This window comes from Mustela erminea, chromosome 4, assembly GCF_009829155.1.
Source record: "Mustela erminea isolate mMusErm1 chromosome 4, mMusErm1.Pri, whole genome shotgun sequence".
NCBI classification, from domain to species: domain Eukaryota; kingdom Metazoa; phylum Chordata; class Mammalia; order Carnivora; family Mustelidae; genus Mustela; species Mustela erminea.
Genome location: NC_045617.1, coordinates 148,323,592 through 148,350,460, shown reverse-complemented (window position 1 = coordinate 148,350,460; position 26,869 = coordinate 148,323,592). Strand labels below are relative to the sequence as shown.

The 26,869-nt window shown below is 43.0% G+C and overlaps 13 non-coding genes and 1 pseudogene across 13 annotated transcripts; 9 read left to right on the top strand and 5 right to left on the bottom strand.

Moving 5' to 3' along the window:
• TRNAW-CCA lies at positions 1-72 on the top strand. Its single transcript has one exon. It is a non-coding gene; the product is annotated as a tRNA-Trp (tRNA).
• Positions 73-1,125: 1,053 nt separating this feature from the next.
• On the top strand, positions 1,126-1,197 carry TRNAM-CAU. The gene has a single exon. It is a non-coding gene; the product is annotated as a tRNA-Met (tRNA).
• Positions 1,198-2,668: 1,471 nt separating this feature from the next.
• On the bottom strand, positions 2,669-2,741 carry TRNAR-ACG. The gene has a single exon. It is a non-coding gene; the product is annotated as a tRNA-Arg (tRNA).
• Positions 2,742-3,107: 366 nt separating this feature from the next.
• Positions 3,108-3,189, bottom strand: TRNAS-AGA. The gene has a single exon. It is a non-coding gene; the product is annotated as a tRNA-Ser (tRNA).
• Positions 3,190-6,072: 2,883 nt separating this feature from the next.
• Positions 6,073-6,145, bottom strand: TRNAR-UCG. Its single transcript has one exon. It is a non-coding gene; the product is annotated as a tRNA-Arg (tRNA).
• A 3,727-nt stretch (positions 6,146-9,872) lies between these two features.
• Positions 9,873-9,943, top strand: TRNAG-GCC. The gene has a single exon. It is a non-coding gene; the product is annotated as a tRNA-Gly (tRNA).
• A 331-nt stretch (positions 9,944-10,274) lies between these two features.
• TRNAM-CAU lies at positions 10,275-10,346 on the top strand. Its single transcript has one exon. It is a non-coding gene; the product is annotated as a tRNA-Met (tRNA).
• A 457-nt stretch (positions 10,347-10,803) lies between these two features.
• On the top strand, positions 10,804-10,886 carry TRNAS-UGA. Its single transcript has one exon. It is a non-coding gene; the product is annotated as a tRNA-Ser (tRNA).
• Positions 10,887-11,990: 1,104 nt separating this feature from the next.
• TRNAQ-UUG lies at positions 11,991-12,062 on the top strand. The gene has a single exon. It is a non-coding gene; the product is annotated as a tRNA-Gln (tRNA).
• Positions 12,063-12,514: 452 nt separating this feature from the next.
• On the top strand, positions 12,515-12,586 carry TRNAQ-UUG. Its single transcript has one exon. It is a non-coding gene; the product is annotated as a tRNA-Gln (tRNA).
• A 1,868-nt stretch (positions 12,587-14,454) lies between these two features.
• LOC116589450 lies at positions 14,455-24,068 on the top strand (annotated as a pseudogene).
• On the top strand, positions 18,626-18,707 carry TRNAS-GCU. The gene has a single exon. It is a non-coding gene; the product is annotated as a tRNA-Ser (tRNA).
• TRNAR-UCG lies at positions 22,412-22,484 on the bottom strand. Its single transcript has one exon. It is a non-coding gene; the product is annotated as a tRNA-Arg (tRNA).
• A 2,231-nt stretch (positions 24,069-26,299) lies between the features above and the next one.
• Positions 26,300-26,371, bottom strand: TRNAM-CAU. The gene has a single exon. It is a non-coding gene; the product is annotated as a tRNA-Met (tRNA).
• Between the last annotated feature and the right edge of the window lie 498 nt (positions 26,372-26,869).

Sequence of the window (26,869 nt, the reverse complement as noted above, 5' to 3'; positions counted from 1 at the left end):
GACCTCGTGGCGCAACGGTAGCGCGTCTGACTCCAGATCAGAAGGTTGCGTGTTCAAATCACGTCGGGGTCAGTAGTTTTAGCGTCCGGGGAAGGTCCAGGTCTGGAAAGTGAGATACAAGAAGGAACGGAGAGGTACCTTCCCCTCTTTCTCTCACCTTGGCTATCCTCATTTAAATACTTTTAAAAAGTAAATAATTGGCAGCATACAATATCGAGGTTGTATTTTGGGGCTTTTTTGGGAAGCTCATAGAGACATTTTTACTCTTCTATTGCAAATGTTCTGAATTTCACCAACTCGTCCATTAATAATCCCAAAGCTGCCGACCTTCACGTCTGAGCTCGCAGACCCATTTCTTCATCCACATATCTTTCTAACCTTCCGAACCTTGGCAGATCTTTTCAGACAACTAATCTGCTTCTAGTAGGTGACCTCAGCTCACCTGCTGCACACCTGGCTCAGCTTTTCCATGCTGGAGAGGTCCCCTAGCCAGCCCACCCTTGGCTCTCTGGGATTTCTTACCACTTCAAATCACAGAAGAGGTCAGTTCCTTTCCAGACCTGGAAAACCTGAACACAGTTTTGTTTGTCAAATTGAGACTACAGGGAATGAGAGAAAGCCTGCTGGGCTAGAAGTTCCGTGAATCCCCTAAAACTCTGTGTCAGGATTATGTGCAGGAATGTGTGTTTTGCTCTCACCTGGGGATCCAGACTTCCGCCCTCCATCAACAGATTATGAACCATCGCGTTACAACATGGAAAAAAGGGAAAGCACATTTACGTCATCACCGTCACACATCACATTTTGTGTAACAGAATAAGTTTAAGACACGGCATTTGGGATCTCAGCGGACATTGTGCTATCATGTACACGTTCACGCAGCATGCGGTAACAGTTGTCCCATCTAAGCAAGCCTTGGAAACATATCCGCAATAACCTTTTCCCATTTCTTCTTAACCCTTCTCTTAGGAGTTAGTTCAGGCTGAGCGACAAATCACTACTCCGAAGGGGAAAATGAAAACCCATTTTTAAATTTTTATGGATTGAAGAAAAAGACGGGGGTGGGGGTGGGGTAGACAAATCAGGGAAGAGCTGAGTATTAACTATGGGGCCGTTAGTTTCTGTAGCAGAGTGGCGCAGCGGAAGCGTGCTGGGCCCATAACCCAGAGGTCGATGGATCGAAACCATCCTCTGCTAGGTATGACCCTTTTCTCCCCACGGCGATCTACTCCCTTCAGCCCTGGGAGCAAGAAAGAAGAGATTTAATCTTGTGAAAGGTTTGACTCTTTAAATTATGTCTATGTAAAAAGGGTAGAAATAAAAACCCAACGAAATTTGCAGTATGCCATACAAATCTTTGGTGGTGTCAGATAAGCCCATCGGCATATTTTATTAACATACAAAAAAGTGCTCCACATCATAGGTCATGAGAGAAATAAAAACTGAAACAACAGTGAGATACCACAACACCACTTGTAGAATGTCCAAAATCCAGAACGCTGATATCAAAGGCTCGTAAGGATGTGGAGCAACAGGAACTCTCATTCACTGCTGATGGGAGTACAAAATGGTACAGCCAGGGGGGAAGAGTTTGCCAGTTTCTTACACAATTAAACATACTCTTAGCATTCAACCCAGCAATTGCACTACTTGTTATTTGCCCAAAGGAGTTAAAATATATGTCCACGCAAAAACCTGAACACAGATATTTATAGCCGCTTATTTGTAATTGCCAAAACTTGGAAGCCATCAAGATGCCTTTCAGTAGGCGAATGGATGAATAAATTGTGGTCCACCCAGATAATGAGATATTATTCAGCATTAACAAGAAATGAGCTATCAAGCCATTAGATGACATGGAGAAGACTTAATTGTATATTACTAAGTAAAAGAAGTCAAGCTGAGAGGCTACATGATATATGATTCCAAATATATGACACTCTGAAAAAGCCCAACCTATGGTGAGACCCTGAGTGATCAGCGGTTGTCAGGCTGTTTGGCAGAGAAAGAATTAATAGGCAGAGCCCAGAGAGCTCAGAGGATGTGGGGGAAGGGCAGTGAAAATGCACTGCGCGATACTATAACGATGGATATATTTCATCTTGCCTCTGTCCAAACCCACAGAACTATAACACCAAGGGTGAACTGTAATGTACACTATAAACTTTGGGTGATTACAGTGTGTCAAAGTAGGTTCATCAATTGTAACAAATGTGCCACTCTGGTGGGGGATGTTGATAATGGGGGAGTGGGGGGGGGCAGTGCATGTGGTATCTTCCTCTCCATTTTGCTGTGAACCTAAAACTGTTCCGAAAAAGTACATCTTGAAAGAAAGAGAGAGGAGAAGAATTGGTACTTAGAAATAGTCTTTGCAAAACTCCCAATTTTTACTTTCAAAGAATGAAAAGTCTTCCTTCTTGTAAGTTTATCATCTAATGTGAGTACTAGTCAATTTTGAAAACAATCAATTTAATGATGTGATTTAAAGAAAATTTACATATGTAAGAAAGGAGTAGAGAATTATCACGGGTGGCTGTATTGTTAACAATTTTGTCACTTTGTGTAAAATGATGTTACAAAAGAAATTTAAAAAGAAAATTTATATGTATAATTATAGTGGCCTAAAACAGATGAGAACTGGGGACCTGAAAGAGGACAGCCAAAATAACGAGCCAGCCAGGAGTCGAACCTGGAATCTTCTGATCCGTAGTCAGACGCGTTATCCATTGCGCCACTGGCCCACACATGCTTTCTCATTTACACTTATAGAAAAAGGAAGTAGTCGATTTGCTATGTTGCTCTAAATATGAATGTGTGAAATCTTTTCTTTCGACTTCCTTTTTTCTTATTACCAGGATTTCCAACCCTAAAACCTTAGAATTCAAACAAAAGAGTTCTATTGGTTCCTTTGCTTTTGTTCACTCATACAGTGATTCTTTCGTGGTCAATAAGAACTCCATTTTGATGTAACTTGAAAAAGTCTGAGAGAATGTTCTAATGTTTAAAAGTAGGCTGTAAAAAATAAATTAATTAAAAAAAAGTAGGCTGTGGTTGAAGATGAATTACACCGAGCGGAGAAGGTGCAAGTATGTAAAAGGGCAAACCATCGTAGTCGGCAGGATTCGAACCTGCGCGGGGGGACCCCAATGGATTTCTAGTCCATCGCCTTAACCACTCGGCCACGACTACATCTTCCAAGAGCGTTTTTCGATCTCCTTCATGTTACCGTATATATCATGTATTCTAGACTACTTCAGGATTTAGTAATACAAGAGAGGGAAGCAAAGAATCCCCGTTAATGAAACCAAAGAGGAATCAACCAACTTCCATTCCAGCACATGGTAAATTGAGAATGCTCATTGGGTCTTTTCTAGAAAACAAATCAGCCATATGTTGCAATAATTCTCTTTAAATTATCCCCTTTAAATGATTCTTTAAAAAACCTCATATTCTTGCTGAAGTAGGTACTTTTTTTTAATGTTTAGAAATCTATATTAAACTGCTGTTATATACCACTTAAAAACATACACATATAACCCATTGGTTGTTTTAAAACAAACGATTTGATTGGCTAGATCCTAGTAGAAACCCTTTTGGTGATTGCCAGGTGAGGCTAAATATTTCTTTATATACTAAGCCATTTAAATGATTGGGAAAATATTAATAATTAAACACAAATATCAAATGCTTTGAGATGAAAAATACATTTTATAAATAGAAATGTGAAAACTAGGGTGCCTGGGTGGCTCAGTCGGTTGGTTGAGCATCTGCTTTTGGCTCAGGTCATGATCCTGAGGTCCTGGGATTGAGCCCCACATTGAGCTCCCCGCTGGGCAGGGAGTCTATTTCTCCCTCTGCCTCTCCAGGTTGCTCATGCTTGAAGTAGAAACTTTATCCTCAATAAATAATCCGACAGATGTCCTTACAGATACCCTATGTCTTCAGACACGTAATCCAGGGCCTGGAATAAGGACTCAATAAATGTCAGCTGTTATTGTAAGCATCATTTTTAAATTTGGGAAAGAGGAACCCATCAAAATGTTCCAAAGGGAAACCTGTCTCCTATTTTTTGGTAAAGATCAAAATATTTTAAAGCATTCATTCATTTCTTCATCCTTTCAAAAATTTTATTCTGAGCCCAATTACGTGCCAAGCACTCTGCTAGGTACTGCTATTCAGTGGAGACCAAGAAAAGTATAGCCGCTCCTTGAGTGATTTCCAGAGTAAACAATTATAGAAGTGAACATTTACAAGTGAGTGTGACAAGAGAGGTCCCATGGGCCAAGTAGCCTCTAGGAGTCATGCTCAGCCCCAGGCCCCGACATCTTAGATAAGTGCCTGGAGAGTCACTCATTAGACTTCAAGTTTCATGAAGAAAGTGTCCAGCTCTACCTTTGCTGCCTCTGGATGGGTAAGTGGGTACTCAATGACTATATGTGGCATGAATCATATTTAAGCTCAGATCTGAAAGATGTGTAGGAGTTAGCCAAGTTGGAAAGGGGTGTGGTGTTCTAGACCTAAGCCTCACAGAATATGAAAGAAACTGAAGAAAGTTCTGTCTTGCTGGAACTTGTTTTTTGGAGAGATCCAAGGAGGGGCAGCAATGAGAGAGCTCTGTGCCTTTTCTTTAGGGCCTCTGTTTAAATAGGATAGCTTCTTCCAAGACTTTTTTTTTTTTTTTAATTGGAACTTATACTACAAAAATTTTAAAGCGTAAAAAAGTTGAAAAAGTAAGGGATTATCTGTATACCCACCACCCCGATTCAACAACTGTTAACATTTTGCCCTATTAGTCTTATCTACTGTATTCTTCGGGAATATAAAATTCCTTTGCAGACATCACAATGTACTCGTGAATCAACCACGCCCATGTCTTATATAACTAGGATACCATTATCATAACGAAAAACTCTGGTGATTCTTTATAAAAACATCTACTATGTCAGCCTTATTTAAATTTCTCTAAGTATGTTTTTCGGAGCGGGGGTTTCTAACCAGGATCGAGTCAAAGTTCATGCATGCACTGCATTTGATTTGTAATGTTTCCTTGGTACGTTTCAGTTCAGAACTTCGCGCCAGCTTATTGTTGCTGTTATTGACATTGACTTAAAAAAAAAAAAAAATCCAGCCCGTCGTCTTGTAGACGGTCCCACTCTCCGTATCCGGCTCATTGTTTCCTGAAGGCAACTTTCAATTTATTCCTTGACCCTCTTCAAACTAGAAGTCAAGTCAAAATGATCGATTAGGTCTATTTTGTTTAGATTAGAGTTCTGTTAAAAATTGGGGCTTGACTTACTCGCTACAGTATGTACGTCACTCGAGGAGGCACTTGTCAGGGGTCCCTCGGAGCTTTCTTTTACCCTTTGGAATCAGCAAGTAATCTTGAGGTGGTCCTTTAACACCTTGCACGCGCTGCTTCCCAAACCCCTAAGGGTCCTAAGGCTTTTGAGGTCGTGAAAGCTTTTTGCTGAGTGTCTGATTTCTCTGGGGATCGCAGATGGGGAGTCATCTAATCCCACCACTCTCCTACATTTGTTAGAGGGCATCGTGACGCTCGACCTTTCCGCTGCCTTTTCCCCAACCCCCCACAGGCTTTCCTGGTGTTCCCACGACAGCTTTACGTCCCGCGGTTATAGCAGTCTGGGGATGCAGGTGCGCAGGTGGGCAGGTGCGAGGCGTCCGGCAGCTGCGGGCGTCAGGACTCCTCGGGCTCGCGGGCTGAACCCCGGGTCCGAGACAGCGCCCCAAAGATCCTGACTTTGTGGGCGGAGGGGAGCGCTGAGAGGGACCGGGTGGGGCGGCTGGCCGGGAAAGTTTGCATTTCCGAGAAGCCACTGCGGCTGGTCTGCGGCCCCAAAGAGGCTGCGCTGCTGTCGGGGGACAGACGCTCGGGGGAGAAGGGGAACAAAGGAACAAAGAGAAAAGAGTGACGGGCGGAGGAGTCAAACCCGGGTGAAGAAGCTATTAGGTTATTGTGAAAAGGAGAAGATTGTGTTTGCCGACTTTAACCGAGAAAAGTGGACCACCGACGTCACCCGAGTGTCTGAAAGGGAGAATAAAGAAGACCCCCAACAACCACGAAGGGATTCGAACCCTCAATCTTCTGATCCGAAGTCAGACGCCTTATCCATTAGGCCACGTGGTCCTCCTACAAGTCAAGGGGGATGTGTGTCTAAAATTTGTTGAAAGAAAATAATCTTGGCGGTATAACAACTACCAAGGGAAATTATCACTATAAACCAAGGCATTTCCAAAAACCTTCCAGTCTAGACTTTTAAGCCGGAGAACACACCGAGGTTTCCCGGAGGGAGGTGGGTGGGGCTTTGGGGGAAACGGGGATGGGGATGCAGGAGACGCCTGTTGTGATGAGCAGGGGGATTACACTTATGGGACGAATGGCTGAATTCTACACCTGAAACTAATATTAGACAGTATGGTAATTTAAAGATCTTGGGGGGGGGGGAAGAAAGAAATCCTACAGTTTAGTTGGAGAAACCAGTTGATCCTAATGGTCAAAAAACCATGGTAAAGTTACAACTGAGATAACCACCAAGGAGGGGAATATGGTGCGACAATAACCAGTAAGAAAGAGCTTTATCTTCGGACAGGGATCTGGCAGAAAAGGCCACATCGAGAAGGGGACGCCTGAGCCAAGGGCTGGGGGTGGGGGGAGGCAGGCAGAGATTGTGGATAAATGAGAGAATTCACTTCTGCACACTCCAGAAACCCCGCTCAAAATAACTCCAACAGAGAAGTTCAACTAGGACAAAAACAGCTGGGGAGAGGAGATCACAACAACCGTAGTTTGTTATCTGGGAGGCCAATGGAGGTGTGATAGATGACTTGTCAGATCCCAGAAAGCTGAATCCTAATTAAGTCTGTGGAAAAAGCAAAGAGTGGGTCAAATGGTCAGATTTACCCATAAACCCTCCATCTTCATGCCCCAGGGCCAGGCTCAGGGATGGTCAGCGGCGTGCTCTTCTGGAAACTGCCTGTTAGGGGTGGGATTGTGTGTCCTACAGCCAGCCGCCTTCACTTGCTGAAGCCCTAACCCCCAGCACCCCTGAATGTCACTGTATTTGGAGGCAGGGCTTCCAAAGACATACATAAAGTAGGGTGAGGTCATAGGGGTGGGCCCTGACCCAGCATGACTGGTGTCCTTATAAAAAGAGCTTGGCACACACACACACAGAGGAAGACACACCACGTGGACCCCGGGAGAAGAGAGCCATCTAGAAACCCTGCTGACAGGGTTGATCTGTTTCTAGACTCCTGAACCCAATCTGTGGCCCTGAGTTGTAGAAGCCCGAGCCCACTCATCCATTGCCCTTCCTACACCCTGGAAGAAGACTGGACATTTATTTTCTTGAGACAGGAAAGTATGTCATCTCCAGGCTGGGGAAGTCATGCTCAAACCGTCCCCTGAATCACAATCGCCTGGAGAACTTGTTAAAACATAGACCTCCAGGGCCCACCTCCAGAGCTTCTGACTCGGTGGTTCTGGGGTGCGGACAAAGATGAACATTTCTAACAAGTGTCCCGCTGATGTTACGCTCCAGTTCCAGGGAGCGCTTTCTGAGACTCACAAGGCTGGAGGGAGATCCTTCTCTGACTTGTCGCTCGTGGCCTTCTATACAGACCAGAAGGCCCACGCATTCTGACTGAGAGGAGCAAGTGAGAATTTTAGGAAGAGATGTTATTTATTTATTTTTATTTTTAAAAATTTAAATTCGATTACTTAACATACAGTGTATTATTCGTTTCACAGGTAGGGTTTAGTGATTGATCAGTTGCAAGGAGATGTCATTTAAACTTGACTTTGGAGACTGAGCTTTTCAGCAGGTTGAGTATGGAACTGGTAGACGCTGAGAAAGGAGGGAGGTGGTGCCTGGCCAGAGTGGGCACTGCAGGGCTGGGCAGGGCTGGGGGCCTGTTTCAGAAGAGGGAGGAGTCTAGTGAATTGTAGGAAAAGTAGTAGTGCAAAATGTATAACCATTATGACTCTCATTTCACTGTGGATCTAAACCCAATAAGTATGGGATTTGTCTCCAAACAGAAGAACTTTAATAAGTGGAAAGACTGAGCATGAGAAAACACTGAGTTTTTTTTCCCCCCAAAAGGAAGCATTTGGGTTTTTGCGTCAATATTGAATCTGGTCGATTCCTTTCTTTTCTTTTCTTTTCCTTTTTTTTTTTAAATTCCTTTTCTTTCTTAACAAAGCATTAGAGAAGTAATGGATAGAGTGGACAAAAATGATTAACTCCACCAATAAAAAGACAAATCTTTAGAACCTGAAGGAAAGGATAAAGCATTAACTAGGATTTAAATCCTAGCTCCTTCTCACTGTGGCCTCGTGGTGTAACAGTAGCGCATCTGACTCCAGATCAGAAGGTTGTGTGTTCAAATCACGTTGGGGTCAGTTGTAGGTGTCCTTTTATGGGGAAGAAGAAATGAAAAACAACACGGTTTCCCTCAGAAGTACCAAGGTGATTTATATGCCTTATTCTGTCCAGTTCTGTTTTCTTCTGTTAGGATTTGGAGAAACCTACTTTATGGCCCAAATTCTTCTTTTAAGATCAACATTGATAGCCTTTTAATTTGCTGCTGTAGCTTCCTGCCATTCTTCCCCTTCAAAGCATCCTAACCACAGCTGCCAAGTAAATACTGTAAGTTCTCTGTTCTGAAGAAGAGGTGAAAAGAGAGTCTAGAGCAAGATAGAGGCATGTGAAAAACCTCCTGGCTTTCACCTGCTTCATATAATCCAGATTCGGAGTTCGTTACCTCCCTGAAACCCAAGCTCAAAACTCACTTCGGTAAAGATAATTTACATCGATCGTTAATGTTTTTCTGTGTTGGCTTTTTCTCCAAACTACTGAAAAGTCCTTAAAAACAGGGGCCATAATTCCTATTTATTTCCAGGCTTCCTTTGGCTTTTGATTCCAAGACCCCACATGGACCTCAGCAGGATTTTCTTTACTATTCTCACTTCTGATGACTATCCCTTCCTTGCCCAAGCTTGGGTCCTCATAGCAGAATGACAATAGGTTTTTTTTTCCAAAATAAGATTGTTTCAAACTTGGATTGAGTGCTGTGACCTACTAGTTAACTGAATTGGTTTGCATCATAAAAATGAGATATTTTCAGAGTTGTTTTCATTAATGATTTAAAGGTGGTGGGGAGGGGATGGAGAAAGAAAGACTTTGTATATCTATATCTCTATATCTATAGATATCTGTATATCTATAGATATAGAGATATAGATATATCTATAGATATAGAGATATAGATATACAGATATCTATAGATATACAGATATAGATATATATTATTAACATATAATGCATTGTTTGTTTCAGGGGTATAGGTCTGTGATTCATCAGTCTTACACAGTTCACAGCACTCAGCATAGCACATACCCTTTCCAATGTCCATCACCCGGCCACCCTATCCTTACCTCCCACCCTCCAGCAACTCTCAGTTTGTTACCTGAGATTAAGAGTCTCTTATGGTTTGTCTCCATTTCTGGTTTCTTCTTGTTTCATTTTTTTCCTCTCTTCCCCTATGATCCTCTGCCTTGTTTATCAAATTCCACATATCAGTGAGATCGTATGATAATTGTCTTGAAGGAAAGACAGTTTTTTATGTTGGGTATTTATACTTGTTTTTCACCTTCAAAAGCCTCCAAGGGCCACATGTCAGTTTCACCTTTCTTCTAGGTCACAAATTTTCTCAGAGTGTTTCGGTATAGCTTTTTGTTTAATCGGATTTAAGGAATCCAGGAGAAAAAACATACCATATCAATGTTTTACTAATAAGGCAGAGACCATGGAACTGTAGCTATGAGGACAAATAAAAGGACATTAGCTTGCGGGGCATTGGTGGTTCAGTGGTAGAATTCTCGCCTGCCACGCGGGAGGCCCGGGTTCGATTCCCGGCCAATGCAACGTTCCGTTTTCATAAACCACGGCAGGGGTAAAAATATTTTCCCTGAAAAATTACAAACTAAAAATACTGTGAGGTAACTGTGTTTCTTGTATCCGAATATGGCTGAGAAAGATTAAAGTTAACCCTCTTGCAATTTCTCCTTCAGAAATTATGCCAATCGGCATGCATTTTGTTTTCTAATGAGCCGAAACATCATCCTATTGGAGCGGAGATCAAGGTATCCTTATTGTCTTGGCAGCGATCACTGAAAAATAACCAGAAAATTAAGAAGGCGCCAAAGCTTATCTTCTTGAAATTTAAATATGGAAAAAGGTAGTGCTCTCGGAGTGAGCAGAGTGGCGCAGCGGAAGCGTGCTGGGCCCATAACCCAGAGGTCGATGGATCGAAACCATCCTCTGCTATGCTTCTTGTAACTCTTTTGGTTCAAAAGCAGATTTTCGAAAAAGGGATTGAATAAAGTTGGTCACTATCAGAAAGGGTCTGTGGACCCGTTCTGGATGAGTAAGAATCCCCAAGGTAATTTGTTGCAAATCCCGTTTCCTGTCTTTAACAGAGGCAAATCTCTCCAGTGTGACTGGTTAGTGTGTTGAAATTCAGTCTCTGATTAGGGGGCCATTACACCTGTTAGGGACTGAGTGCCACCCTAGCAATCGCTTTGGTATCTCGCAGGTCAGGCAAGCGTTACAATTTGTAATAACGTCTGTTACCAGCGTCTCGATATTCAAAATCGTGTTCTTTTTAGTGTGATGGCAGGTACTCCAGAGCAGTTGTCATGGAAATCAACAGAAAGGTCATTTTGTAAACTGGAAAGGTGTTATTTCTCATGGGAATATATCCAGACAAACAGTCAGCAGTCGTGTAGTCGTGGCCGAGTGGTTAAGGCGATGGACTTGAAATCCATTGGGGTCTTCCCCGCGCAGGTTCGAATCCTGCCGACTACGGAGTAGTGTTTTCTTTCCAGGTGTTAACACCTGCTGGACCAATTTCGGAAAGAGCAAAGCACACCAAATAGCATAATATACACCGTTTTCCTGGGTATTATTATATTTCCCCATGAAATGTAAACAGGCAGTCTAGTCCTTCAGTGTAGCAGTGGGTGAAGAATATTTTTGAAAATGATTTTGGGAAAACACTAGGCATTTCTGAGACCACTGTATAAAGATGCTGAAAAAAAGGCCCAGGGTTAATTCTTTCTTTAATTTTCTATTTCCTTATCTGAAATCCAGCTTGGGTCTGACTTCTGAAACCTTGCTTGCCTCTTACTTCTTCCGCTTGACGTTCCTGCAGGGCATTACTATCCTACTCCTGAGCACCTTTGGTGTTTTGGAATCAATATCTCAAAACAGAAATTTCCAATCTTTCCTCCTCCTGGGTCCCTCCTATCATTCCACTCAGTAAGCCAGAATTGCAGAGAGGAAGTACAGGATAGAGAATTTTCAAAGCTGTTTTCAGATCTTGGCTAAATCTCATTAAAAAAAAAAAAAAAAAGCTGTTTTGCTGTATAAAACTTAACACATACACAATACTGTATATGCAACATAAATAAGAGAGTAAATGTAACAAAAATTTCTTTTATTACACTTGCAATCGATCCATTACAGAATGAAGATAATCCAAAAGAAGAAAGTAAAAATAACTTAGAAATGTGAAAGTTCTTAATCCTTGAAATTACTAGAAAATTCCCATGTTATATTTAAATTTTTTCTTGCATCTTCACATGTCCTAAGAGATTTTTTGGTGTTGACAGTTTCTTCTATAAACCCATAGGTAGCAAATGTTCACTGTCCAGGTTAGGAATTTAGTATATGCATAGTTTAGATTTTTCCAAGAATGCGGTACTAAGCCCTTCGTGGACCCTGGGGAAAGTTCCAGGCAAAGATGAGCTCTGTTGGGTCCCCCCCGCCCCGCGGAGCAAGTTTATTGCCTCCTTGGATTCTGGGACAGTGAACCTTCTCCACCTGTCCCAGACAGGTACTCAAGTGCCACTCACATGCCACTCATTGTAAAGAGCGTCCAAAAGCTTGCCTGGGAGAACGGTTGTTCGCGGCCCCATGGTGTAATGGTTAGCACTCTGGACTTTGAATCCAGCGATCCGAGTTCAAATCTCGGTGGGACCTCTCAACCTTTTCGTGTCCTTCCCCCTTAAGTTACACCTGCGCCTTGACTTGGCCAGAAACACCTGAGCCCTTGCGCACCTCACAAGCGCATCACGGTCGGCGAGGCGACACTGCAAGGCGACACTGTTTTCTGCGCTTTCTTCTGAAATTCTACGTCTGTCCTCCTGTGCCCCTCCTCCTTCGCAGAGGAAGCAGGTTGTCGTCCGAACGCCCTAAGTACTGTTTCACACCCTAGACCTCAGTTCTGGGTTCGGGTTCCATTAGTTTCTAACATGAACGTGACCTTGAGAAGCTCCTGATGCGTGTGCGCCCCAGTTGCTTTGCTCTCTGGGATACAGCAGATTTTCTATTAATATTTAAGAAATTCTTACTATAGTTCACAGCGTGCTGAACACAATGAAAAACTCTGCATTGAATATTCAGAGATATTCCGTCAGGAACAAGTAAAATGTGGCCCCATGGTGTAATGGTTAGCACTCTGGACTTTGAATCCAGCGATCCGAGTTCAAATCTCGGTGGGACCTGCTCTGGTTTTGGTGACCTCACCCCATATTTCAAATCGCTATTGCATCCTTGTGTGTGGGCAGGATCTTTCCACTCACGCTCTCTCCATCTAAAGAGCGTTCTGTAATTCTTACTATCTTCTCACTTTATGAAGAATGACCTTTTTATACCACCTTTGTGTCCTTGAAGAGCACTCACACTGACTCCCCAGGATCCCAAAGTCCATCTGATCTGCTTTAGTCTTAAGGCCCTAACAGTTTTTGTGCCAGAAACCCTTCCTTCTTTTCTACTCCTGTAGCTCCTCAAAATGTAAGGGCCAGGAGCAAGAATGTGCATAACAATTCCATCAGAAATCTCCTGGGTAAAGGACTCTTTGGTGATTGCTTCTTGGCGTTTTGGCTAAGATCTAGTGTAGGAGTCTATGGTGAGCACTGTGGGCTCTAAACCCAGTAATCTGAGTCCACATCTCTTTGGGACCTCATCGTCCATGGGCAGTTTTCCTTCTGTGGTTCTTCTAACTCGTTTACTCACCTTCTGGAATTCTACACATGCCATTTACTTCCAAATCCACAACCAAATCAACATAGAGTCCTTGGCCAAGAGAAAATTGTCTCTGACTATTCCCCCACCGCCCCCTTAGAATCCCTCTTGGTGCCTGTTTTTGTCTGAAGTCAGTCAGATCCACGGGCGTTAATTATGTGCTTCTGGTGATGAAGAGTTCATATGTCACAGGCCCCACCTGTGACTTTTCTTCCTACGAGGTTCATGCACATCCTCTGTAGACCTGAAAATGTCCCGACCATGGAGAGAAACCCCCACCATCATTGTCATTTGAGAGTTTCCACTGTTTGCATACCAGAGGCCCTCCTTTAATGTGTCTTCGATTGAATTTACACCCGCACACTTTGAAGATCTACTGACCGGATGCAACAGTATCCATGTCTTCCCTTGAAGGTCTGTTGTCACAGAGGTCCCATGTGTGGTGATCAACACTCTCTCTAGACATTGGACCCTAAATTCCTTCTCTTGACTCTCTTTCATTCAAGCATATTCTCCAGTGTTCTCAGTGACAGCAAAAGAAAAGCCCCCAGAAACTCCAGTGGCCTCTAAACATCGTTCTAGAAAAAGCCCTGCAAACTTCCTCATAGCTAAGCCCAAGTCATGGTAATGTTTTAGAACATTAGAACGTTTACATAATGTATTAATTTCCTACTGCGGCTGTAGCAAATGACCACAAATTTAGTGGCTCAAAGATCACAGTCTACTTTTCTTACAGTTCTGGAGATCAGAAATCTGAAATCAAGATGTCAGCAGGTTTTCTGGGGACTTCAGGGAAGAATCTTGTGTCCTTGCCATGTTCAGCTTCTAGAGGACTTTTCCCTGTGTCGCGTCTTGCTTTTGCAGTCATGTTTCCTATTATTGACTCTGACCTTTCTCTGGGTATCCTTAGAAAGTCCAGGATAATCTCTTCATCTCAACTTAATTTTAATCCTCAATTTAATCACATCTATAAAGGTAAGGTAATGTATTCACATGTTCTGGGGATTGGGATTTGGGCCTTTGTTAGAAGCCATGGTGCAGCTTACCACAGCCTGCAGTACTAAACAGCACATGTCTATTAATGCTCTTTGGATTGATTCTGTTCATGAGGACTTTTCTCAGAGGTAAAATTCGGATCCAGGTTCCACATGCCTTTTTTTAAAGAGACTCTTCTAGAGCGGCTCCCTGGTGGGATGATTGACATCTGAACTCAAATCTAACAATCTTGGGGTACCTTGTGTCTCCACCTTCTCAATGGTCTTCCCTCCCAGCCACAGGCTCTCTGGGCCTTCAGCCTTCCTGAGTTTCCTGGTTATCTATCCAATGTGTAATTACCAGCAGGACCGGCATGAATTACCACAGCACTGACACTTCAAACAAGACGCTCTTCACCTTACAGTTGCTCTGGATCTCCAGGGTGAGCATAGCTGGGTCTTTCTGCTTCGGTGTCTTTTGTGATCGGCCTTCAAGGTACGGGCCAGACTGGGGTCATCTCAGAGCTCAGCTGGGGAAGGATCCATTTCCAGAGTCACGTTGCGTGTGGCAGGATTCAGTTGCTTAAAGGTTGTGGAACTGAGGGCCTCAGTTGTGGGCTGGTTGCTGGCTGGAGTCCAGACACGTGGACCTTACCAACGTGGCAGCTTGTTTTGTCAAAGCATGTGAGCTGAGAAAGCAACCGTGCAAATGTTTTGGTAAAGTCAGAAATCACAATCTGTTGTAATCTAATCATGCGAGTGAGATCCCATCACATTTACTGTGTTCTGTAGGTTAGGAGCAAGTCCCTGGGTCCAGCCCTCACTGAAGGGAAGGTATTTTAGAAAAAGTACATTTACCACCCTGGGTTTCAAAGGCTCTAGAGATCCCGAAGCTGAATGGCTTTCTGCTATGACTGATACTTTGCAAGCAGCTTTTTATTTTATTTAAGGCTTTGTCAGTGATTGCTATATCAAGAGCAATTCCCAGTACCTCCCAATTGGGAAAATTACTTCTAGGTGTTAGCTTTTATAGTTTTCCTTTATCTTTCTTTACAATTAAGCCAGCATCGAAGAGTTCAACTATCACTCTTCTAATATCACTCCTGACAGGTGAATCAGAATCTCACAGTGTAATGCCCAGACGTGGCTATTTTCCCAAAGTTCCTCCTGGATTCGAATGTGCTAGAAGCAGTGAGGCCCACTGAGCTGATTTTTCCCTGACCACCGTATTCATCTGGCTACCACTCCATGGCATTTGCTACTTTCTGACATAGTGTATGTTTTGAGTTTTTAATTATTTGTTGCCTATTTCTGCCTAATTCACTTTCACCGGGAGAGGGGATTTTATGCATGGTGTTCGTTCCTGTACTTAGAACAGGGCCTGGCACATAAGAGAAGCTTGATAAATATTCTTGGAAAGATTGAATCAATGAAAGAATCAACGAACTCTTCAGTTTAACGCTGGTCATAGGTTTTGACCATTTCCAGTTCTAACAGCACCAAACCCAAATACATTTTTTCTTTCCAGAAACATTTTAGAATTTGTCACTCTCTTAAGCTTAAAAACAAGTACAACTCTGTATTTTTTTTGACCTGTTTACAGGTATTTATTATATTGATTTGATAATTAACATTTTCTATTTATTAAATCATTCCTTGGTACCTCCTTAGAGCCTGCAATTTGAATCCCGATCACGTCATAGAGCTGTGCGCGCACACATGCAGAGTTATTATTATTATTGTTTTTGTTTAATGACCTTGAACGTAGATGAGAAAGAGAAAAGCAGCCAGGGACCGCTAGTGTTCCAAATTTAGCTTCATTCTATTACCTTTTTCAAGATAGAATTTATGAAGATACGAAATCACAGAATTATGCCCTCCCTTCCTGACCCAGGACAAAGTCCGGCTTCCTTGTCCCTTCCCTCAATCATCCAACAGAAGACAAATGTTACAATAAGTACCCCTCCCGCCTTTTTTTTTTTCTTTTCAAATTTGAGATATAATCGACATAGAACATTGTGGGAGATGTGCAGCGTGTTGATGCTTTTATATGTTGCACAGCATTGCGTAACACCTTCATCGTGTCACAGAATTACCATTTCCTTTTTGTGTGACGAGAATATTTAAGATAGGGTGTCTTACCACTTTATATAATGTAATATTGTTGACTATAATCACGAGCTTGTGCATCAGCTCTCGAGAAGTCACTTATCTTCTCACAGCAAGTTTTGTTCCCTTTGACCCCCCAACTCCCCAATTCCACCCCCTGCCCAGACCCCGGTAACCACCATTCTACTCTGTATTTTTTTTTTTTTTCTACTCTGTATTTCTAAAATTTCAGTGTTCAGTTTTTTAAGATTCTATATAGAAGTGAGACCACGCAGTATTTGTCTTTCTGTGTCTGACTTGTCTCACTGGGCATAATGTCCTCAAGTTCTAACCACATTGTCACAAAGGACATGTTCCTTCTTACGGTTGAGTAAGACTCCACTGTTTCTGCGTATCCTTGTAGTACTAATGTGTATGTGTGCACAGCTTCCTCTTTCTCCATTCATTCACTGACACTGGTGTTTCTGCGTTTTGGCTATTGTAAATAATGCTGCACCCGGCATGGGATATTTCTTGGATATCTCTTTGATATCATGAAAGAATCTTGTGTTTGGTCAACAATATGGCAAAGATATCTCTTTGATAACCTGTTTTCATTTCCTCTGGATAAAAACCCCGAAGTGGGATTGCTGTCTTTAATTTTTTGGGGAACCGCCATAATGTTTTGCACAGTGGCTGCCCCAATTTCCATTCCCACCAACAGTGCACCGTGGGTCCCCTTTCTCCACGGAGTTGCTAACGCTTCTTCTCTCTTGACGTTTTGGTGATAGGCATTGTAAAAGACATGAGATGATAGCTCATGGTGTTTTTGACTTGCATTTCCCTGATTACTGGTGATGTTGAGCAGGCCATTTAGATGTTTTCTTTGGAGAAGCATTGTTCTGTGAAAGGAAGGTCCATGCAAATGACCCCTGGAAGCCAAAGGAGCTGGAAGACTGAAGGAGGAGGCTAACAAGTCTAGATTGATATAGTTCTCTGACCATTTTTAAACTGGATTTTTTTTGGTCGTTACTAAGCTGTCTGAGTTCTCTCTGTATATTTTGGATATTAACTCCTTTCTCAACACGTGGTTTGCAAATATTTTCTCCCATTTCACAGCTTACTTTTTCATCAACTTGATTTCTTGTTGCTGTGCTGAAGCTTTCTAGCTTGATAGACTTCCCACTTGTTGATTTCTTTTTCTTTTGGTGCCATATCTGAAAAATCGTTGCCAAAATAAACATCAATGAGCTAACCCCCTCATGATTTCTTCTAGGAGTTTTACGGTTTCTTATCTTATAACTCTAACTATAAGTGGATTGTCTTCAATCCATTTCGAGTAAATTTCTGTGAGTGGTGTGAGATGGAAGTCCAATTTCAATTTCTGCATGTAGTTATCCAATTTCGGATAAATTCATTATTTGAGTTATATCCAATGGGAAGGTTGTCTATGACCTTCATTATGTTGAGGTACATTCTCTCTGTATCAAACTTGTTGAGAGTTTTGTTTTGTTTTTTTAATCATGAAAGAATGTTGTGTTTGGTTAACAATATGGCATAATATGTGAAACACAGAAGGACGTTTGTATTTAAGAAAGTCTTAAAACTCCCCCTTTAACTGAGATCCTCCAAGGTCTCTCCAGGTGTGTGCCCTTCCTAGTTGCGGCAGCAACAATCCCAACTTAATCCAACTGCAGGTGTGTTCCTGGTGGTCTTTGTCTGGAGGGCATTGAAATAGGCAATAATAATAATAAAAAAAATGACAATAATAAATTATCTTTTTAAAATCAAATTTGCCTGTACAAAACAAACAAAACAAGTCGAAACAAAAACAAAACTCTGTCCGATGGTCCTAAAATTCTTTAATAAAGCCCGAAATCTCTGGTCTGACACTGGGGACCAGTTCCAGTGGATCTGACCTTCACCTCCCAGCCCCGGCTCCTCACCAGTCCCTCGCTCGCACTTCTGGGAGGTGATGGCTCTTTCTAAGAAGCGCTGATGTTCTCTACACCAGACATCTGAGAACCCTGCCGAGGAGGATCCTGCAATAACAGGCACAATACAGCTCGTTTCATGGTGCTTTCTTTTTCTTTTTTTCATTTTTTTTTTTTTTCATGGTGCTTTCAACGTCCATGGCCTAAAGGAGTGACGAAAACCAATTTGATTTCTAACACCAAAGCACCCATGAACTCCATTCTTCCGTCGGAGGCTGCCAGGTTTCCTGAGGAAGTGCATTTGGTTTTTACTCGGGTCCACTCCCCTCTCCCCAAACCCCTCCTTCCCGGGACTATAGTCTCTTCTTTATTATTTTTTTCCTTTATCAAGGCAGGAAGGCCACTTACAGAAAGCACAGAAGTCTTCTTTATTAATAAAACATATAATCAACAACGGAGATTGCAACATGGAACCGTGCTTAGCATCGCTACATAAAACTTATCTGAGGCCTGCCCCGCAGGTGACGAGGTGGCCGAGTGGTTAAGGCGATGGACTGCTAATCCATTGTGCTCTGCACGCGTGGGTTCGAATCCCATCCTCGTCGGCGGCTCCCCCGTTGCGCCGGTGGAGTGAGGTTTTAGCTCTTGGTGAGCGAGACCATCGGCGGGCTTTGCAGGAAGCGGGTGGAGAAATAAGCCAAAAACGGGCGAGACTGCTCTACCTAACCTACCTCTTTAACCGTTTTACGGAGGTTTCCGGGGCTACGGCCTGCTTGGCAGTGCCGCACCGAATCTGCTCCCGCGGCGGGGGCTCAAGGCGCCCCCGGGGTCTCCACTGTAGGCCTGAGACCCTAGTTCCGGACTTCTAGTTCTCCGACTTCTCCCGCCACTGAGCTGCTCGCGCAAGAGGCCCTCAGGCCCCTGCTGCCCGCGTTCCCACCGGGGCTGCAGGTACCGCGCCCCTCGGCGTTTCCCCTACGCGCTTCCCTCGGCCCGCTTGGGTCTCCCGCCCCCCAACCGTGACCTCAGCTCTCCCAGGGGCGGTCCAGCCCTCCGAGGAGTGGTGGGCGCGCAGGTGATGCTCGCGCCTCCTTCTGGCAAGAAAAAAAAAATCCTTTTGCAAGGCCCAGATCTTAGGTACTCTTCCGGTGAATTCGCAAAGAAAGGCACCATTCTCCTTTTTTGTATTTCAGTTGGATTAATTTAAATCAAAGATCTCTTACACGCGCTCCAGCCTCTACTGGTTTCTCCCTTCTTTGGTCCTCTTCTGCCAGTTACATCTTAATTTGAGCACACAATCCCATAAAATCTCTCCTGTCTCCTCTTTTCACTTTACTGTGAACTAGAGCAAGGGGTCGGGTACACAGCGTGGGATCACAAAATTCGAAGGGACTGTAGAGGTGATGTATCTAAAACGACCCCCCTCTAGCACCTGTCTCAGGTGATGCGGAAACGGAGGCAGAAACCAAACTAATAACATTTGTCATGATCCAAAGCCTCATGAAGATTGAGGCTTACAAAAGCATGAAATTTGAAGCAATATCTGATTTTGAATTTTATCTAACAATATCTGGTTATATGATATACATAGTTTGAAGATGGTTTACAACTCCTAAATAAAAGAAGACCACTAAAAATGATATAATGTTAAAAAAATCACAATGAAAAAAAAATTTTTTTTAAAGATTTTATTTATTTATTTGACAGACAGAGATCACAAATAGGCAGAGAGACGGGGGGGGGGGGGAAGCAGGTTCCCCCGCCTAGCAGAGAGCCCAATGAGGGGCTCGATTCCGGGACCCCTCATGATCATGACCTGAGCTGAAGGCAGAGGCTTTAACCCACGGAGCCACCCAGCACCCCCCCCCCCCAATGGAAAATATTGTTAAAATTCTTAAATAAAAATTTAAGACTGTCACATGGCCCAAGACAGCCCATATCTCAACAAAACATAGCATGTTAAGATATGGCAAACTGGAAAATTTTGTCACTCCTGTGACATGCAAATATTTTCTCCAACTTTTTAACCCCTCTCGCCTTAACCTGGCTAGGCGATGGATGAAAGGAAGATATCACAAAACAGTCCATTGTCCTTATGTCTGTGATATTTAGTGCTTCAAAATTCAAGATAATTGATCTTCTGCCAAAGACTATGAGAGACACACTATAGTTGAACAAAGTTGGATATATTGTCTTGTTGCAACAAGGGAGGCAAAAGATCACAGTGATCTAGCAAGTGACTCAGTAACTCTATGATTGGTTGGTTATTTTAATAATTCTTGTGTGGAAGATGAGAAGATCCAAGTAGGACATATGATCATGGACAGTGTTTTTGTTTTTATCTTGCTTCCTAGGGGTCACAGAATGGCCTTGCCTTTGAAATTATTTAAAATTATTTATGTTCCACAGGAATTGACAAGGGCTTAGCTGTGAGGGCCAGGCCAGCTCCTGGCAACACCAAGGCTGAGCTGTGAGCGTCAGACCTGGCCCTGAGTGTCAGGCACTGCTCTTCTCTTTCTCAAAATCCATGTAATTCATACACTTGGGAACTCATTTTTAAGATGAAATGCAATAAGGTGTAAGATAATAGGAAAGGATAAATGATTTCTAGAATTTGTAAATCTGCATTGACTCCTCAAATGACCAAAGTATTGGCCTCAGTTTTTCATTCCTTCCTATATCCAAGCCCTTTGTCTAGTAACTTCTCCATTGCTTTTCAAGAGGTGGAGTGTTGGCCCTAGCCTATGGGCTGGGGCATGAGGTTGACTTCAATCAATGGGGTATTAGTAGATATGAGTCAGGCTGGGCCTTTAAATATGTTTGCACTGTTGAGCCTGCTTCACACACATCTGCTGTCTTCATGATTTCAGTTCTTTCGAGAGTATATCCTTTTTCTGGTTTATAAAAGGATACTTAGTGTACATGGTACGTTTTGTGAGGAAGGGACAGTGAGTGGCTTCACATGACATTAACACATAGCAATTGTTTTTAGTCTGAGAAATCTCAATGCGTGGCAACAAATGCTCAAGCCCCAACTCTGTACAATTTGGACATGACAGCTGCCTAGGGAAAACCAGAGTCATACCGGACATCTAAAAAAGAGGCTGGGGAAAGGAAGATGTAATTATTACCTTGTTTTAATATTCATTGCTTCACCCAGTGAAAGCATCCTTCACGTGATCTGAAGGAACTGTGTTTCACCATGAAGTCAAGAATTGGAAATTACTTTTTCTTCATCCCAAATTATTAAATTCAGCTATTTAGGCACAAAAATGTGTCTTTGTGTATTTTGTGCAGCTGTCTTCTCTGTTTTCCTGCTTGCCTACACACTCTGTAAACAGCTGGGATCTTTTCATTACTTTATGTTTTTCTGTTCTGTAATTTAGGTTTGAATCTGGGCTGTTGTCATCCTTTTTTGACAGCAATAAAAGCAAAGGAAAAAGGGAGGTTAAGAAGGAAAAGGCGGGGGAAGAGTGAAAACCAGTAACACAGCCTTCAGCAGCCAGATCTTGCAAGGATGTGCAGACTCAGACTAGAAGACCAATGTGAAGGAAAAGAAGGAAAACAGGAGAAGCAAAAAGCTCCCACTGTCCTGGCCCCTGGGGTCGGGCCTTGGTCTGGGACTCAGCAAATCTGAGAGAACTGTCGCTTTACAGACCTGAGTTCCTTTGAAACTGTGAAAATGAAACTCAGCCTCTTAAAATCCAAATTTGAGGAGAGCTTGGGAGCCCTCAGTTTCTGGGACGGCCTTGCTCCAGTTTTGACTCTCAGCCTGTCTTGCGTCTTGACACTGGTTCTCCGCAGGTCTTTGAGAAGGACCTCTTTAGAGTTGGTACTGGAGGGGATTATGCTGAGCGAAATAAGTCAGTCGGAGAAAGACAATTATCATATGTTTCACTCATATGAGGAATATAAGAAACAGGGCAGAGGACCATCGGGGAAGGGAGGGAAAACAGAGTGGGAGGTCATGAGAGAGGAGAAAAAACCATGAGAGATTCTTAACTCTAGGAAACAAACTGAGGGTTGCTGGAGGGGAGTTGGGTGGAAGGATGGGGTAGCCCTGTGATGGGCATTAAGGAGGGCACCTGATGTGATGAGCACTGGGTGTTATATGTAAGTGATAAATTATTGAACACGACATATGAAACTACTGGTGTACTAGAAGTTGGCTAGTAGAATTTAAATTAAAAACAAAAAAAGTTAAAAAAAAATTAGAGTAGAAGAAAAGAAACGGGTTTGGAAAACAGGTAACGAGCGATTCTTCCCAGCACATGAAATACAGCAGTTTGGGAGAGCGCATAAAAAGGACTAACCACGAAGGGATTCGAACCCTCAATCTTCTGATCCGAAGTCAGACGCCTTATCCGTTAGGCCACGTGGTCCCCAGCTGTGGCATTCTGCCGCAGAACTTAGAAAGTATAATGAACTTTCCGACCCGTCCCGAGTTGTCAAACGCCGGCCACCCGCGTTTCTCGCTATTGAAGAAAGGGAAATGAGATGATCAGGGTTATTTGGGGCCACCGAGTCGGGACTCAGGAAGGGTAGGAACTGACAGTTATTTCGGTCTTGGGTCCTCCAGGGGGAGAAAAGTCATGGACATTACCACTCCTGAGCAGAAAAGCTGTTCATGGCACCTGAAAGCTGCCAAAATACTGAATATTGTCCGCATTCACTATTTTGAGACTCTAGGTCCTTGGAAGGTCCTCCTAACAGTTACTGTGCAAACCGCACCCAGAAGGCAAGTCTTAGCATCTGCACCATTTTCTTTCTCGCTGTCCTGCATGGATACCTGCAGGGCCCACTTCTCATACTCCTCTGGGACTTATTGGATTGTTGTAATGTGACATCAGAGCACTTTCCCACGTGTGTCTCTATCTGTTTGGAGAAGAATAGCAATCTTTGGTTGGCGTTTCAGGAGGGGTATAGAATGGTCCAAGGTCATTAGTGTTATCTGAAGCTTCCACATATTAAGAAATTAACACTCTAGTAGGATTACAAAAATTTCGACTGTTAACAATTCTTACAGTTAATAGATGATTCAACACAAAAATGTGTTGCAATAAGATCATTCTTTGTATGGTCGAGATATTTATAGAGTTTATAATGTTTTGTAGAGCGCTTGGCCCCATAAAGTGATAGAGATTTCAAGTAACATTTTGGATGACTGTTTTTGAGTTCATCAGTGAATCTGTGTGACCTCATGCACCTTGTTTGAGGATAATGTCGAGTATACGCATGTCGAATTACCTTAATTTTCTAAAATCCCAGGCCTTGGGAGCTTTGGCCCTCTTGGCTCATTTGTGATGTTAAATTAGCAGTTTCTGGAGCACAGAAATGGAGTCTTTTATACAGTCTTTTTTTCCCTATCCACAGGATTACATCTGGCAAATAGTAGGAGCTCAATAAAAACATGCTGAATTTCTCAAATACATATATTTTTGAATTTTGCAATCATTTTTAATATGGGTATTATTTAACTCAAAGATTCCTTTATCCTGCAAAAATCTGATTATGGACTTGTTCTCTTCCTCTCTCTCTGGAAGCAGGAAGATGGTGGCTAAACCATCATGGTTAGTGTTGGGTTGAGTGGTAAGAGGAGATCGCCAAGGCTCAGTCACCCAACCCAGTGGAGGGAGACACAATCTTCAGGAAGATCACTGGCAAGGATCTCCAGCCAAAAGAATTCTTGAGGATGACTGGTGTCTTGGTGTCAAAGATCTTTCCCCTCAAGCGTCAATGTCCTTTCTGGGGATACCTAAGAAACAGATATCCCAGATATCTGTAGCAGAAGATCATGATGAAAGCCTTGGACAGTTAATGATTATTGACGAGAAATGTGTTGCTAATATGGGCCTGGTTATGGCTGTGAATGATGGTTGGGGCCGGGGGAGTCAATCCATCTATCATTTCAACTGCATGTTTTTGGAGGTGGGCAGATGAATTGGCTTCCTGGTTTAGCGGGCTGAAGGGATAATTTTCTCTTCTCTCTGAAGTGATCAAGTTTGCAAGTTCCAATAGGTTAGTCCGCTTACTTGTGCCTGTATATGTTGAAGTTGAAATTGAAGTTGAAGAAATAATTTTTTAAAACCCTATACATTATAAAAGACATTATTGTATAGTTTATGATAAAACAAATAAAAAACAAAGACACAATCAAAGACCAGACCATAAACTTGAAAGCTGCAGAGATTTTTTGTTTCTGGCTAGAAAATTTGATTATATTACTCCTCTGATCAAACTTGGTGATAGTTTCTTATTGCCCATAGAGGAATAAAATCGAAAGCTGTTTGCACTGCATATTAACTTCCTTATGATTGTCCCTTTCCTTATCTCTTCTTCCACAGCTCGGTATTATGTTGGAAGACCTAAAATTTCAAGGACTCCTTTGGCATCTTTGAATCTTACAGGGCCCTAAACAGTCCTGGGAATTCACCTGTTCTCATAGGATATGCTTTCTACCTCGCTAATTTCTCTATCAATCAGACCAGGTGCATCCCAGCTCCTCAGCCTAATGGATTTCGCCTCTCTGTTGGTTCTGGAAGGAAGAAAATAAGCCAGTTCCATCCTTTGGAGGAAGCCAGCGGTCACTCTTCTCTGTCTGCTACAAAGCTTACCTCCCACAGCCTTTGCTGGTCACTCGGGAGTGTGATCTTAGCCAACTTGCGTGCCATGCTGTGCCCTCCCCCTCCAGGCTGTGAGTATATGTGACTGGTAAACAGCTACCCATCTCATCTGCCCAGTGTTGAGCATGGTGTGTCCGGCCATCTGGCATTGTTTAGGGCGGAGGACTGTTCCTTCACCTCTAGGGTGAATGGGAGATGATCAGAATACAGCCATTCTACTTTTCTCCCCAAATCCTTCTCCTCCTATCTCCCTCACTGCCGTGCCGTGCAGTGTGCTTGAGCACACTGAATGTTTTGTAGTTCTCTAGAGACTCTTAACTGTTATGCCTCCTTGTATTTATTTATTTGTTTATTTCCCTATCTAGAAACCTCTTTTCCAAATTGGTGCATTGTCAGGGCAAAGGTAATGCAGCAAACCTATTTTACTCAAGTTTTCACAGATGTCTGTAGCCATGGTGATGACCCTTGGTCACACTCTGTAAACTAAAATACCGGAATGTTCACTTAATTACTGCATCATGATGCTATCCTGTGTACCTGAAGCAGTGGGCCACTATGAACTAGGTTGTCAGAATACTTAATCAGAATATCTCTTTCCTGCTGTGTCTGCACTTTCCCCTGTGCTGTAATAAATCTTAACTTTGAGTATATGTTCAGTCATGGGAGTCCTTCTAGAAATTCATCCAATTACTGGTTGATCATGGGGCTATCAGGACCAATCATTTTTCCTTATTCTCACTACATTTGGTGTATAATCTTTTAAAAGAAATGTCTTATTCTACTATACATACTTGTTTGAAAGTATGTCTAGACTATAGGCTACTTTGTGCTTAGCACAGTATCTGACACATAAATATCTGAATAGGGATCTTTTCTGAGAAATATATAAAACATACACTTTAAAAAATGAGCATAGATAACAGTCCTGTTAGAGACTGCAAAGGATGGCAGCAGCGACCACATAAGTGGTTTTCTCAGGTCAGAGTTCCATCGTGGCCACCAAAACTTTACACTCTGGCTCAGACTGTTATTTATTTACTTCGAAGATTAAGACTCTTGAATTGCAAAGGTTTGGCGCTGGGACGGCCCGGTAGATTTCTTTTCTATCCCTCTAGCCCCATGGCCACAACTACGTAACAAGTGGGGCTTTCTGAATTACTTATAGAAGATTAAATTTATCTGGACTTCCATCCCTGCCCTCACTGCCACACTCAGCTTATTTTAGCGTTTCCCCGGCTTCCTGTGGCAATGAGACTGTCGTGATAACTGGTGGCAACAATAGCACTATCACTTGGGCAACCCCTAGAAATAGCGTTTATTATGGGAAGACATATTAGTTAATAATAATTGTGATTTGCCGACGTTCTATTTATCTCTAGAGACTGTAAACAGTTTCACGTTTATTTTCAGGAAGTAATTTAAACTCCGGAGTTAGACAAAACAAAACAAAACAAAACAAAACAAAACAAAACAAAACAAAACAAAACAAAACATCTGGGTCTGTTTTCTTTCCCTGTCGTGACACTAAGCTACAAAGCTTCAGCTAAAATGGTGCAGTATAGCAAAAACTGCATTAGCAGAGGATGGTTTCGATCCATCGACCTCTGGGTTATGGGCCCAGCACGCTTCCGCTGCGCCACTCTGCTCCTATGAAATCTGTTTTCCTAGTAATACTCTTAACTGTGTTCTAAGGCTATTCCTCCTATTGGAAGAACCCACGCACGGTCTTCTGTTTGCTTCAGCCCTTCGCTTCCCACGAGCTACCAGTTCTCTTAGGATTAATCTCGCTACCAGAATCAAAGAGAGAACAAAGTAGGCGCAGAGAAGGTAACACGAGCACTCTGTTCGGATTTCGGACGCAGAAGAGAGGTGGCAGGATACACAAGAGAGAATGAGAAGCTTTAATCAACAGGGAAGGAAGGCGGGCTTCCGCACGGCGGGCGAACATTCCGCTTCGGAGACCCTGATCAGGCGCGCGTTCACCTTTGGGAAGAACACTCTCCAGGCTTGGTGACGGAGGTGCCGCCTGGCCGCGTGAGCCCGGCGCGGAGGCCAGCGGAGGGAAGGGCCGGTTCCCGGGCGCAGGAAGGCCGGGGGCGCCCAGGCCCACGCAGACGCCTGCGCGATCGCACAAGGCACGCCAT